General features: G+C 43.3%; 1 protein-coding gene across 1 annotated transcript in view; it reads right to left on the bottom strand.

Annotated features, from left to right (window-relative positions):
* Positions 1-13,506, bottom strand: part of COP1 (COP1 E3 ubiquitin ligase) — a 159,794-nt gene that overhangs the window by 57,487 nt on the left and 88,801 nt on the right. The window lies entirely within an intron of this gene.

Below are 13,506 nucleotides of genomic sequence, written 5' to 3' on the forward strand. Positions count from 1 at the left end.
AGATTAAAATGTTTTCTGGATATGGCTTTGTATTCTGAATTTCTCTTCCAGCAGAAATTGCAAGTATTTTGTTTCTATAACTAAGACAAAATTACCCATTTGATGCATCTTCTTTTTCCTCCTCTTCTTACCTGGAGTTTCCTCTGCAGTACAGAAACAGTTTTTCTCTGAATAACCATTTTCTGTGGCCCTGGGGGAATCTCAGCACTCCCTTCTAGAAGCAACATTCTGGTCTACAGCAGCAAACTGGAGCAATGCCCTTATTGTGTATTTCACGTGTGTGCCCAAGATGATTTGGGATGCGGCGCTTCATGTTTGCTGCTGGACTTCTGTCTAGACAATTGGTCTCATACACCACTAGCCAGACTCCCAGGGAGCTCCTGCACACTCTGTCTTCAGAGGTGTTAAATATTCACACCTGGAATACTATCTAGTATCTAGTTCTGGGCTCCCCAACTCAAGAGAGACTGGAATCTACTGGAGGGAGTCCAACTGAAAACTACAAGAATGACTGGGAGACATGAACATTTCTCCTATGAACAAAGACAGAGGACTGGGGCTGTTTAGTCTGGAGAAGAGAAGGCTGAGAGGGGATCTTACCAATGTCTAGAAATATCTGAGGGGTGGGTGTCAAGATGAAGGTGCCAAGCTCTTTTCAGTGGTGCCCAGTAATAGGATAGGGAACATCAGGTACAAGCTGGAACGCAGGAGGTTTCATCTCATCATGAGGAGACACTTCTTTATGGTGAGGATGCTGGAGCCCTAGAACAGGCTGCCCAGAGAGGTCTGTGTAGTCTCCTTCTCTGGAGACTTTCAAAATCCACCTGTATGTGTCCTCTGTGGCCTGCCCCAAGTGATCCTGCTTTGGCAGGGGGGTTGGACTAGATGATCTCTAGAGGTCCCTTCTAACCCCTACCATTCCATGATTCAATGGGTACCTGGAAAAGGGACTGAACTTTGGAGAAGCATTCAGTAAGTATTTTCCCTGCAGGTCAAAGCTTCCCACCACATGCTCTTCCCTTAAAGCATGCTCTAAGGACTATATAAGATTAAGCAAGGTCTGTGTGATTTATTTTGCTGGTGGCAAAGTCTTAAAAAAACACACTTTTCAAGAGGGGAAGCAACAGAGCCTGTGATGTTAGCAAGGAAATGAAAGAAGTTTCTAAAGCAGAAGAAGGCACATGGGTATTTGGGAGATGACAACTCAATCTCCTTTTCCTACACTGCAATACAGATGATGAGCAACAGCCTCCAAGAATCATATAGGGAATCCAATACAAATCCAGCCTTCAAAGAAATCATATTTGGGGAATACAACATAAATCCAACCTCAATAAAGACCTAATCACATTTAGGGAACTCAACACAAATCCAGACCAGGTTTTCATTTAAATGAAGGAAGAGTACGGCTTTCAGAAGGAGGACAAAGCCTATCAGTGTTCTGTTTACCAGACTGAGTGACAAAGGAAGCAAAGCAAGGAAGGTCCACTCCATGAAAACCAAATGAAAGAGATCTGAGGTTAGACTAAACACATCTGGTAGCCTCAGTTTCAACTCTGGCAACATCAACAGCATATGCAGCACCTTCTAACTTCCTTCCACCAAGCACAACAGACACCTTTTACCTTTCCTCTCACCACAGAAATGCTCAGGGATGTGACATCAGAGGGTTCCAGGTTGAAATATTTAGACAGAGCTCTGCAGGGAAGACTATACTCTACTTCAGCCAGTGATTTCCATCTCTTATTAACACCAAATGCACCATTTTTTTTTTTTTGCTAATGTGTATGAACACTAGCATTTCACTACAGATCTATATCTCCCTCTGCTGAACAGATGAGGGGAACAGCAGCCTTGATGGGAACTGCCAACTGGGTTTTTAACCTTTGTATTCAAGATTCCCTACGGCTTGACGTTACAGATGACATTTGCAGGGTTATGGATAACGGTCTTTACACACCGGGGACATTTTTTACTGACTTGTCTAAAGCTTTTGACACAGCAGCCCATAAAACTTCTACCCTAAATAACTTGTCTCATTCTAAGGAGAGAAGGAGGAGACATAAAACATTAGAGATCTTAATCAGTTGAGAAAAGGGCTCTGATGGGAGTAGGGAGGCAAACCAGATTTCTCTAGAACTCCTTTGAAACTTTGACCTTCATGGTTTTAAAGAGCTACAGAAGATTTCTTACAGGAATAAGAGTTAGGCGTTTTTGTGCAATTCAGTGACTGTTCTCTATCATGCTGCTAGAGAAACAAAATATTCAGTACACAAAAGGAAGATTTACTAATGTTACAGAGCCAGTGAAGACAGTATCAGCAACAACCTATAGCTTTAGAAAGAATTCATTCTTTATGCCTGAAAGAGAAAAAAAGAATTATGTACTGTTCAGCTTCTTAATCCAGCTTTTCTCATTGACTATGTAACATTTATCACTCTACATGCAGTAGTGTGTGTAGCCTGATGTCCAAAATGTGTTTTATGACACCTAGAACGTGTGAAGAATGGTCATTTAATAGTTAAAAGTTCTTCAACCCATGGTGTCTAAATGCACTACATCTTAGAAGATCTGACACCTCCTACATAACCACCAGGAATCTTTTTTGTGTTGGATAAGACCTATCAAAGCCAAATGTACTACCTCATATGCTGAGCAGATATCTTCCAATTTAAGATACTTATTGAACACATATTATTTGTTCTTACTGCAAACCCATATCAGCTCTGGTTCTTGAATGACTCCAATTTGAGCTGGGATGAAGGGAAAGGCCAGTACACTCAGACTCCTGGGGACCACAGGCTCCAAGAGGTCAAGATCATGAAGACAAGGCATTAAGTAAGGTAAATAAGAAATGGAACATCCTCCCTAAGATTTTAAGAGTGCATTTATGAAGCAATAGCCTTCAGGTTGTCATATCAGTAAATACCCTACAAGAACCACCCACAAACAGGCATCAGAGCAGTCACACTGGCTCTGGGGAAAGTGCAGGCTGCTACCATTGGCATTACAGCATGCAGCTGAGGACCCCAGTCTGCCAAATTATCAGTCAACCACAATTTTAGTTCACAAATACTATTTTGTCTCTCTAGCCTGAGGAGATACAAGCCTTATTTGACTATGTTCTGGAGATGATGATCTAGATTCATGATATAAACCACCCTCAAAGCAGACTCCACTGGAAGAGATGGCTGGTATTAAATACAGCACCACAATCACTAATATTCAAGCTTCAGAGAAGAATGCTTAAATCTAAGCCTAAAAGGGATGGTGGATTATGCAGGCATGGAAATAAGGACAGGAAAGCACGTGATGATACACAGGCATTCAATGTGGAAAAGAAGCAATGTACACTCTAACTAGGCAAAGAGACAGGCATCTACTGGAGAGTCCAACAGAGAGCTACAAGGGTGATTAAGGAACAGGAACACCTCCCCTACAAAGAAAGACAGAGAGCTGGGGCTGTTTCGTCTTAAGAAGGATGAGAAGGGATCTTATCAATGTCTATAAATATCTGAGGGGTAGATGTCAAGATGGAAGGTGCTAGGCTCTTTTTGGTGATGCCCAGTAATAGGAAACAGAACAATGGGTACAAGCTGGAACCCAGGAAGTTCCACCTCAACATGAGGAGAAACTTCTTTACTGTGAGGGTGACAGAGCACTGGAGCATGCTGCCCAGAGCATCTGTGGAGTCTGCTTCTCTGGAGACTCTCAAAATCTGCCTGGATGCATTCCTCTGTGGCCTGCCCTTCTGTGGTCCCTTCCAATCCCTAACATTGTGATTCTGTGTGAAAAGCAACTAGATTCATGTGTGTCTACAGTCTTACTTTGTCAGCTTCTTGAGATTCAAATAGCTAACAGAACCTATCATTCAAAAACACTTCCATTTAACATTCATGCAATGCTTAGAACGCTCAGGTACTATGGAAAAATGCCCTGCACATGAAAGCCCACATATTCATAGGCTACAAATCATAGAATGGTTTGGGGTTGGAAGGGACCTTAAAGGCCATCTAGTTCCAACCACCCTGCCATGGGCAGGGACACCTCCCGCTAGACCACATTGCTCAAGGTCCTGATCTTCCTGTGCAGTGTGGCAACCTTCAACAGTTGGTATGGAAAGAGCAGTGTGTGTTGTAAAAGCTTGAATGTACCCAAGTAAAAGGCTGGAACAGTTCATCGATGCAGGAGATACACACAGGAAACCATTACAGAGGATGTCATTCCAGTGAGCAATTCCTTTAAATGAGCCACCAGAAAAACTGCAGCTTTGGAAACTGCCGAGGTTGGAAAGGATTAAACTCTAAGGGATACAGCAGCAGCTAGTAGCAAGAGCAATTTGGCATTCTGAGGAAAAGATGAATTGGAGTTGCCTATCTGTTCCTGAATTTCAAGGCTCATTTCAATTGAAATTGGAACTTTATAACATTGACTAAATGAGTTCTACGCCAGTCATAAGACAAAATGTTCAGGAAAAGAATATTTAAGCAAACAATTAGCACGCTCATTGTGGCTAATGACAGATTGATCCTTTTCTCCAGAGAATCAAAGGAAGCTTTTCAAGTTTGTTTGATTCCTTCCCTTCTTACTGAAGTGTGGCGACCTCTGGGATAATGCTAGGAAGCTCCCAGGAGGTCTCTGGATTGTTACTCACTGTTCATTGCAAATGCTTCACCCAACAAAAGTCAGAGACTACTTTTCCCTGTGCAAGTTAGAAAGTTCTATAAACTTTTAAACTCTGCAGTTTGTGTGAAGCTTGCACACAGAACACATCCTGCATGCCCATCAGTGATTTCCTGTCCCTCCATCATTTCCCAGGGAGCAGCTGCAGCGAGGCAGGAAGGCTCTGTGGAGTGCCTGACTGATCTGGTAGCATCTCTGATATGCGAGATCCTGCCCAGTCAGCTTAACTGGAAAAATTTTGAACAACATGGCACAGCTACAGCCCTCCTGACTGTCAGTCCTGAGCAAAAGCAGAATGAGGTTCACCTACCAGTTGCTGATTGTTCTTACCAGGACAGCAGAAGGTATAATCATTTACATCCCAGCATCCATGAATCACACAACGTTAGGGATTGCAAGAGACCTCTATAAACCAAGTCCAAACCCTCTACCAAAGGAGTATCACCTCCAACAGGTCACACAGATGGGTCTTGAAAGTCTCCAGAGAAGGGACTCCACAGCCCCACAACCTCTCTGGGCAGCCTGGGCCAGTGCTCCGTCACCCTTGCAGTAAAGAAGTTTCTCCTCATGTTGAGGTGGAACTTCGTGTGTTCCAGTTTGTATCCTTTGCCCCTTGTCCTATCACAGGACCCCACTGAAAAGAGACTGTCCCCTTCTTGACACCCACCTTTCAGATATTTATCAACATGAATAAGATCTCTCAGCCTACTCTTTTCCAGATAACAGGGGGATAACATCTAAGTGTTGGTGTCCTAACCTAAAGAATCCCACTAAACTCAGTGCTTCCTCCACAGTAAGAACTGTGGGATAGAAATATGATCACAACCATGCTGGCCAAAAAATACAGATTCCTTCAAACAACCCTCAGCTGACTGAGGTGCTGTAGATGCTTTCAAAAGTAACAAGTGAAGCTTTGCAATGAATTCTGGAATGAGCTTAAATGATAATGTGAGTTTAAATTACAAGGTCCAAGACATGGACCTTGTCCCCTATTTCCCCTGCCAACAGCCTGAAAGACCATGGTCTAGAGGAAGATCATTGAATAACCACCAAAAAAAGACATCCTATAAGCAAGGCCCAATGGAACTAAGGAGCAAGCCCTGGACTGCTGCATGCCATCCCCATTTCCCAAAGGCTGAAGTGTGAGCACTGCTGAAAAGTTTTTTCACAGTCTTTAAGGAGCTGCCTAACCTTTGTCTATGCTTCTGAACACTTTGCTCAATTCATACAATGAAAGTAATCTTGTAGCTTAAGCCCAAAGAAGCTGCCTAACTCCACCCTAAACATGTCATCTATTTACACAGATTCTTTCTGAGTCACTACCGACTTTCAATAGAGCAGAGTACTTACCCAGGAGAATCTATTAAGGTAAGGCTTTGCTTTCAGTTGGAAAACATTAATTCTCTTCCAAAAAGGCACAGTGCCTTTTTGGCCATTAACATCACATCATTCTTCTGAGCAGAGTGACAAGCCAGGCAAGCCACCTAGATCTGAGGCAACATGAAAAGCTAGCTCTACAGAGAGATGTTTGGGAAAGAAAAATCACTACTTCAGTTACTGCTACACAAAAGAGAAAAAAAAAATAAAAATCAATATTTCACTGGACAAAGATGTCTCCAAAGTGGTCCCGCTTGGACCCCAGGTATATTAACAAAATTGAACAATGTTGGTAAAGAAGCCACATCTGACCTTGAACTAAGTGCATCAGGGCGACACAGAGATCTGAAGGGGCGGGTAAATAGTTGCAAATGAAAACAAAGCTGTTGACATAGCAACAGGAGCCCTCCAGCACACTGGGTGCTGTGGCTCGGTGTCATTAGGTTTGTGGCTGTTCAACAAAAGAAAGGTAGCAGCAATCAAAGCCAGAATATGATGCTGCTCACTAATGCTGAAGACAGTGCCCAGGAAAGATCTTAAAACAGCCTCCAAAACCTGCTGGGGAAGGGCAAAACTGTCTTAGAGGGAAAAGAACATTGTAGATACATGTTGTCACTCTACTTTGCCATGGTAAGGCCTCATCTGGAACACTGCATCTGATTCTGGGCCTCTCATTTCAAGAAGGACAAGAAACTGCTGGGAGAGAGTCCAGCAGAATGTCAGAGATGCTGAGAGGACTGGAACATCTACGTTAGGGGAAAGGCTCAGATACCTGGGGCTGTTTAGCCTGGAGGAGAGAAGACAGAGGGGATCTCATTATTGCTTAGTAAGAAAAGGTGAGTGCCAGGAGGATGAAGCCAGACTCTTCTCAGTGGTGTCCAGTGACAGGACAAAGGGCAATGGATGGAAAGCAGAATATAGGAACTTCTATGTAAACGTAAGGAAAAATGTTCTGAGGGTGGCAGAGCAGTGGAACAGGCTGCCCAGAGAGGTTGTGGGGTTTCTGTCTCTAGAGACATTCAAAACCCACCTAGACATGTCCCTGGGTGATCCTGCTTTAGGAGGAGAGTTGGACTAGATGATCTCCACAGGTCCCTTCCAACCTTTACCATTCTGTGAAAGGAACAAGTTGGAGAAACAGAGCAGGCAAGAAAGCGTACCAAGCTCAGCATTAGGACACCTCATGTTCTCTGAAGATTTGCCCCTTGTTAGGTAAAGTTGATCTCAATTCAGGCTGCCAAAAGTGCCAGCTTGTCTAGGGCTGTCACTGTTGCTCTATGAGCTAATCCAGAAAAAGGCATTTCAGTTCTGGCCACACAGTTGCCAGTATGAAGGAAGAGACAGGAAAGCAAAACTGAGAAAGTTTAGCAGGGAGCAGGTTATCCCCAGCAGAGGTAGTCTCAAACTCTGGGGCTATAAGGAATAAAATCAACACATATTAGCACTGCCTCATGCTCTCCCTGCCATGGTCACTTCACCTGAACTCTAAGTAGCAAGGGTTCCTAACACCTCAGTGAAGCGGTTTAGAGATCTGCCCGAAGTTAAAATGTGATGAGACACTGGAAGAGGTTGCTCAGGGAAGTTCTGATGTGGTGTTCAAGGCCAGGTTAGACAATGCCTTGAGCAATGTGGTCTAGTGGAGGGTGTGTCCCCCACCATGGCAAGGAGGTTAGAACTGGATGATCTTTTAAGGTCCCTTCCAAACCAAACCATTCTATGACCCAGCAAAAACTTAAGCTCTGACCATGTTGTAGCTGTTCTGTTGCTCTCTTCCATCCACCTCTACCTGCCCCCGCAGCTTTGCCCCCGCAGCTTCTGTTTATCTTATGAAGCTCCTGGAGAGAGGAGAGGACATGCTTGGTCCTGTGTATCTGCAGCCCTGAAGAGCCCCTCTCATCCCCTAATCTAACCTGCTGGATCTGTGGGTCCTACATGGATAAAATTCAGCATGCAGTAATATGATGCACTTAGCGTTAAGAGCTCAGGAATCTTAAGTTTTGATGCCATGATCTCTGCATAATATATGGGAAATGAAAGGTCAGTGGTAGCTGCTGACAGCATTACAGCATGCTGGGAATAAAGCCTTGCTGCTATCAATAGTTACGCTGAGCTCACTGGAGTTAGACTCTCTGATCTCACCCAGACTGCACAACCTGGACATTCAAGCTGCACACACTGCATGCATTTTCAGCCTTTGGTTTTGTTTTTAAAGCAGGGGAAATGGCACTGGTAGAAAATATATGGGGTTGAGGGCATCAATGCCATTGCTGAGGCAGAACAATAACAACTTCAGGCATGATTTATATCCTAATTTCAGGATAAAACCCCATCTATTTTTAAAAAGGAGGAAAAGACCACAAAATTACCTGATTTGGTATTCGGGAGTGATCACAGTTTATACTGCCCTGATGTTTCAACTCAGTTAAGCATGCAAATAGAATATTTTATTAAAGTAACAGACAAAAAGGGGATCTTTTCTTCTTTATGTGCCCTCTCCACTGCAACAGATTTTATCAGGCTGCAGCCAGACGCTCAAGCTTCCCTCTCACCTGAAGTGCCTGTCTGATTTCAGGAGAATTATTTCCCAACCCAAATATCCATTCCTCTCTTGTATAGGCTCTATTTCCAGTTTATTGCTCATTTGTTCTGTTTTAAGGTACCAAAATGAACTTTTGGTCATCTAAAAGCTTTCAGAGTGAAGAGCCAAGAAAAGAAACATATATCAGCCATATTAGATAGTAATCCTGGGATTTGCTTCTATAGTGGCAACTAAAGAATGGTTTTTCTGTGGCACTTGAGAAAATCCAGACCTCCCTATTAAAGGAGAGTGCTCCATATGGGGATGCACAGGCAGTAAACAGTTTTGACCATGGCTACATCTAAATCAAAGCACCACAGTTACTCCTTCCATTATCGCTGCCCATGTTGGCCAACAACTACACTGAAACACAGAGGGTTTGACCAAGAAATCCACATAAATCAACCCTATACCATGGCTTTCTCAGGAGGCATCATTCATAGAATTGCAGAATGGTTTGGGCTGGAAGGGATCTTAAAGTTCATCTAGTTCCATGCCCCCTGGGCAGGGACACCTTCCACTAGATCAGGTTGCTCAAACTCTCATCCAACCTGGCCTTGAACACTTCCAGGGAGGGGGCATCTACAGCCTCTCTGGACAACCTATCCCAGTGAAGATTTTCACTACTCTCAGTTTAAAAACACTACCCATCATCCTATCATTACACTCCCTGACAAAGAGTCCCTTCCCATTTTTCTTATAAGCCTCTTTAAGTATTAAAAGGCAACAAGGTCTCCCTGGAGCCTTTTCTTCTCCAGGCTGAACAACCCCAACTCTCTCAATCTACAGTTGTTTCATGTTCAAAGCAGTTGATTCATGTTCTCCTGCTGCTGCCAATGATGGGCAGAGACCTGTAGAGGAACTCTGCACAAGGGGAAAGGGCTAAAAACAGCAGCAAGCAGTTTAGCAGAGTCAACATGGTCTCATCAGGGAGAGGAACACAACCAAAGCTGCTGGAGCAATAACATCTGTTTTGCTCACTGTGCCACATGGTCACAGCTTGCCCTTGCTTCAGAACCCATCAGCACAGTTCTCAGCTCACTTCTTTTATTTGCCAATACAGCATAAAAACCTGAGTGCAGGTGGAGATGCTTCTTTCAAACCAAGATCTCTGGTTCTGAGCTCCCTACAGAGCCCTGAAGCTGCAGGTAGATGACTGCCTATCTGCGCTTGCAGTACAACTGAGGGACTCAGATAAGGGCCAAGCTGCCATAACACTCAGTACTGGATGTGCAGAATATTCCTTTCCACCCCAAAAAAACCTCAGTTTGAGAACCAGAGGTCCTCAGCAGACAGAGTCACACACAGAACAGTAGGGCAATGAGACCATTTCAAGAGGCTGCTGCATCAGCCATAGAATAGCTTAGTTTGGAAGAGAGCTTTAGAGGTCATCCAGTCCAACTCCCGCGCAGTCAGCAGGGACATCTTCAACTACATTACATTACTCAGAGCCTCATCTAACCTCAGCTAGAATGACTCCAGGACAAGGGATCTACCACCTCTGGGTAGTGTTTCACCACCCTCACTGTAAAAAAACCCTCTTCCTTCTCTCTAGTTTGAATCTCCCATTTTTAGTTTAAACCCATCAACCCTTGCCCTGTCATAACAGATCCTAATAAAAAATTGTGCTAATCTTTAACTATTAAAGCCTCCTTCTCTGAAGCCTTTCCAAGACAACCTGGACATGTTCCTGTGTGGCCTGCCATAGGTGATCCTGCTTTGGCAGGGGGGGTGAACATGATGATCTCTGGAGGTCCCTTCCAACCCCTACCATTCTGTGATTCGTTAAGTACTGAAAGGCCACAATAAGGTCTCCCCTTAACTCATAACCCATGTTGGCAGACCTCAATGTCACTTAAGTATCTTCCTTTCTATTTTTCTTCTAAAACTGGAGAAAGTGAGAGAAAGCACAAAGCTACCTCTCCGAATCTTTCACCCATGCACAATATGGTACCATGGGCAGAGATGAGCCCCCAGTCAAGATACTACTGACAAACATGAAGTGAGACAGACCAGAGACAGGGTAGAAGGTATCTTAAGATACCCATCTTATCTCTGTGGCAAATGCAAAGGGGAAATCAGCACAGAGATGCTGGGTGAAACATCCAATTACGAAAATCCACTGAATAGATGGATGCAAGTGGGTGAGATACATTTGTCGGGGCAGAAGAAAATGTTTTCTTAAGCAAGGTGTGAAAGAACAAGACCTCATGAAAAGGTGTTTCAGCTGTATGGATGGTTAAGAAAGACCCTTAAACAAAACAGGAAATTAAAATGGGGGGGAAAAAAGGCAATAATTTCAGAATTTTAACACTGAAAAAACACAGACTTGGAGTCAGAACTGCCTTGCTAAAGCATGCCAGGTTAGCTTGATAGTTATTCTGCATACAGAGAAAGGAGGGGAACTGAAACATCTATGTTTAGTAATTTTAATAGTGGTATATTAAATCAATTTACTTCCTCCTTCTATACCTCAAATATTAAGTACCAGTACTTCCACCTCCACCAAACACTTCATCAATTGCTTATCTCATCAAGTCTTAAGCTGTAAATATGTAAAAAACATAAGCATAGACACATAAATAGCATGAAGTTCCATCAAATCAGCTGCACAAAACTTGTGAGAATGCAGTGATGGGAAGTCCTGGCTCTTTTACCACTGACTAAATCACTGAATGAATAATTGAAGCAGTTTTCAAACCTAAAAATCCTCTTACCATGTCAAGGAGCCAAGGCAGGGTCAGGACAAATTTCTAAAGCTGCCCACCACAGTGATCACCAAATTAGTGTGGAATGGCCAAGTCAGTGTGCACAATCCATCCCCTTTTCCCCTTCCAATTGCTACTCAAGGAAACCAGCTTTAACTGTTCCTTTACTAATTTTATAGCCCACATGACAAACCAAGCTATTTAAAAGTTAGATTGCTTATTCCACAGACTAGATTACATTATTAAATATGACCAGCTGCAAGTGATGGAGGAGAAAACCCTTTGTCTCCAAACATATCTCAGAATCGCAGAATACTTTTGGTTGGAAAAGACCTTGAAAAGATCATAAACCAACCATTCTCTAACTCTTACCAGGGCTGGTGTTAAACCATGGCCCTCAGCACCACATCTCTGCATCTTTTAAATACCTCCAGGGATGGGGATTCAACCACCCCCCTAGGAAGCCTATTCTAGTGTTTGAGAAGCCTTTCCAGGAAGAATTCTCTTCTAACGTCCAATGTAAATATCCCTTATACAACTTGAGGCCCTTTCCTCTTATCCTATCACTTGTTACTAGACAGAAGAGACCAACACCCACCTGGCTCCAACCTCCTTTCAGGGAATTGTAGAGAGCAATGAGGTCTCCCCTCAGCCTCCTTTTCTCCAGGCTTAACTACCCCAGTTCCTACAACCACTCTTCAAGACTTGTGTTCCAGACGCTTCACCAGCTTCACTGCCCTTCTCTGGGCCTGCTTCAATACCTCAATGTCCTCCTTGTAGCAAGGGCCCCAAATGTGAATTCAGAAACCTGAACTCAGCAGTCAAGGTATAGTCTCACCAGTGCCAATTGCAGGGGTCAGTCACTGCCCTACTCCTGTTGGCCACACTGTTGCTGATCTAGGAGAGGATGCTGTTGGCCTTCTTGGCCACCTTAGCACACACTGGCTCATACTCAGACTGTTGTTGATCACTACCTTGAGGTCTTTCTCTGCTGGGCAGCTTTCTGGCCACCCAATCAAGACTAGCTGACTCTAAGGACTGTGAAAGTAGGCATTAACTCCTTTCTTTGCTCCCAACTTTTTTCTTTTTAGGAGTTCAGAAATAACATCATTCAAGATTCCAGTATTTCTTTTAATTTCACAAGCTGTTTTTCCACATGTCTTCATGGCTGAAAGATCGATTAGAATTCCTTTGTGGAAAGCCATTCCCATCAGTTCAATTACTCCGCGTAATTGTTTCAGCAATCATAGTTAAATATCCATTTTAGTTTTATTTAGAGACTCAATTGCCAAACATCAAGCAGATGTAAACACTTTTAAAGTTTTATTTTCTCTCTCCCCTACACCTTTTTCCCCAGTACAAACACCACTTGAGCCCTTGGCATTCTCTAAATCATAAACGTGCACATGTAGTCATTTAAAACCTCCACAGAACCCCTGGTGCTTGCTAATGCTTCTTTCCCCAAACAGAGTTGTTGAAGACAAGCCCATTGTGGCTTGGTAGGCATGAGTGCAGGGATAAAGATATTCCTATCTACTTCCATCCCATGCGTCCTATGGCTCTGGAAGCCTTCATAGATTTATCTGTGCCCCTCTGCCTTTCAGGTGGAATCTCAGTTACTGATTTATCAGGAAGGATTCTGCTTCACGGTGCTTTTCTATATCTATTTTAATCAGTGGCTGATCTGTTTGGAGCTAGTGCTCTCATCCTTCCCTAGAGCCTTTCATAGATAGGCCCTTTCATTCAAATGCTGCTCATAGGTATTGTAATTCGATTCTATTCTTGCATGTAATTCACTAAACTTCAGTGAGATGCCTGTCAAGCAAGTCAATATTTTACACTCCAACTTGAATCTTTTTTTTCTTTTGAAGTGTATCAAAATGCAAATTAATTTTTTTCATCTAAAGAGTCACAAAGGAAGTAAAATCAGGCTGGAGGTGGGAACACCTAGATGAAACGGCAAACCCATGATTGCAAGAATGATCACCATATCTCCCAAACTCCAGAGATAGCAACTGTTGTCAGAACACCTAGTTACAAGTGCATTAAAACACCCCAAGGAGAATGGAAATACAGAGTTAGTTAAACATTTATAGGGACCTCAGTGCTTCAGTTGCTGCATGCAGAGCATGAGACAGTTTCCTCCCAAAGCGATACCTG

Source organism: Indicator indicator, chromosome 10 (assembly GCF_027791375.1).
Source record: "Indicator indicator isolate 239-I01 chromosome 10, UM_Iind_1.1, whole genome shotgun sequence".
NCBI lineage: Eukaryota > Metazoa > Chordata > Aves > Piciformes > Indicatoridae > Indicator > Indicator indicator.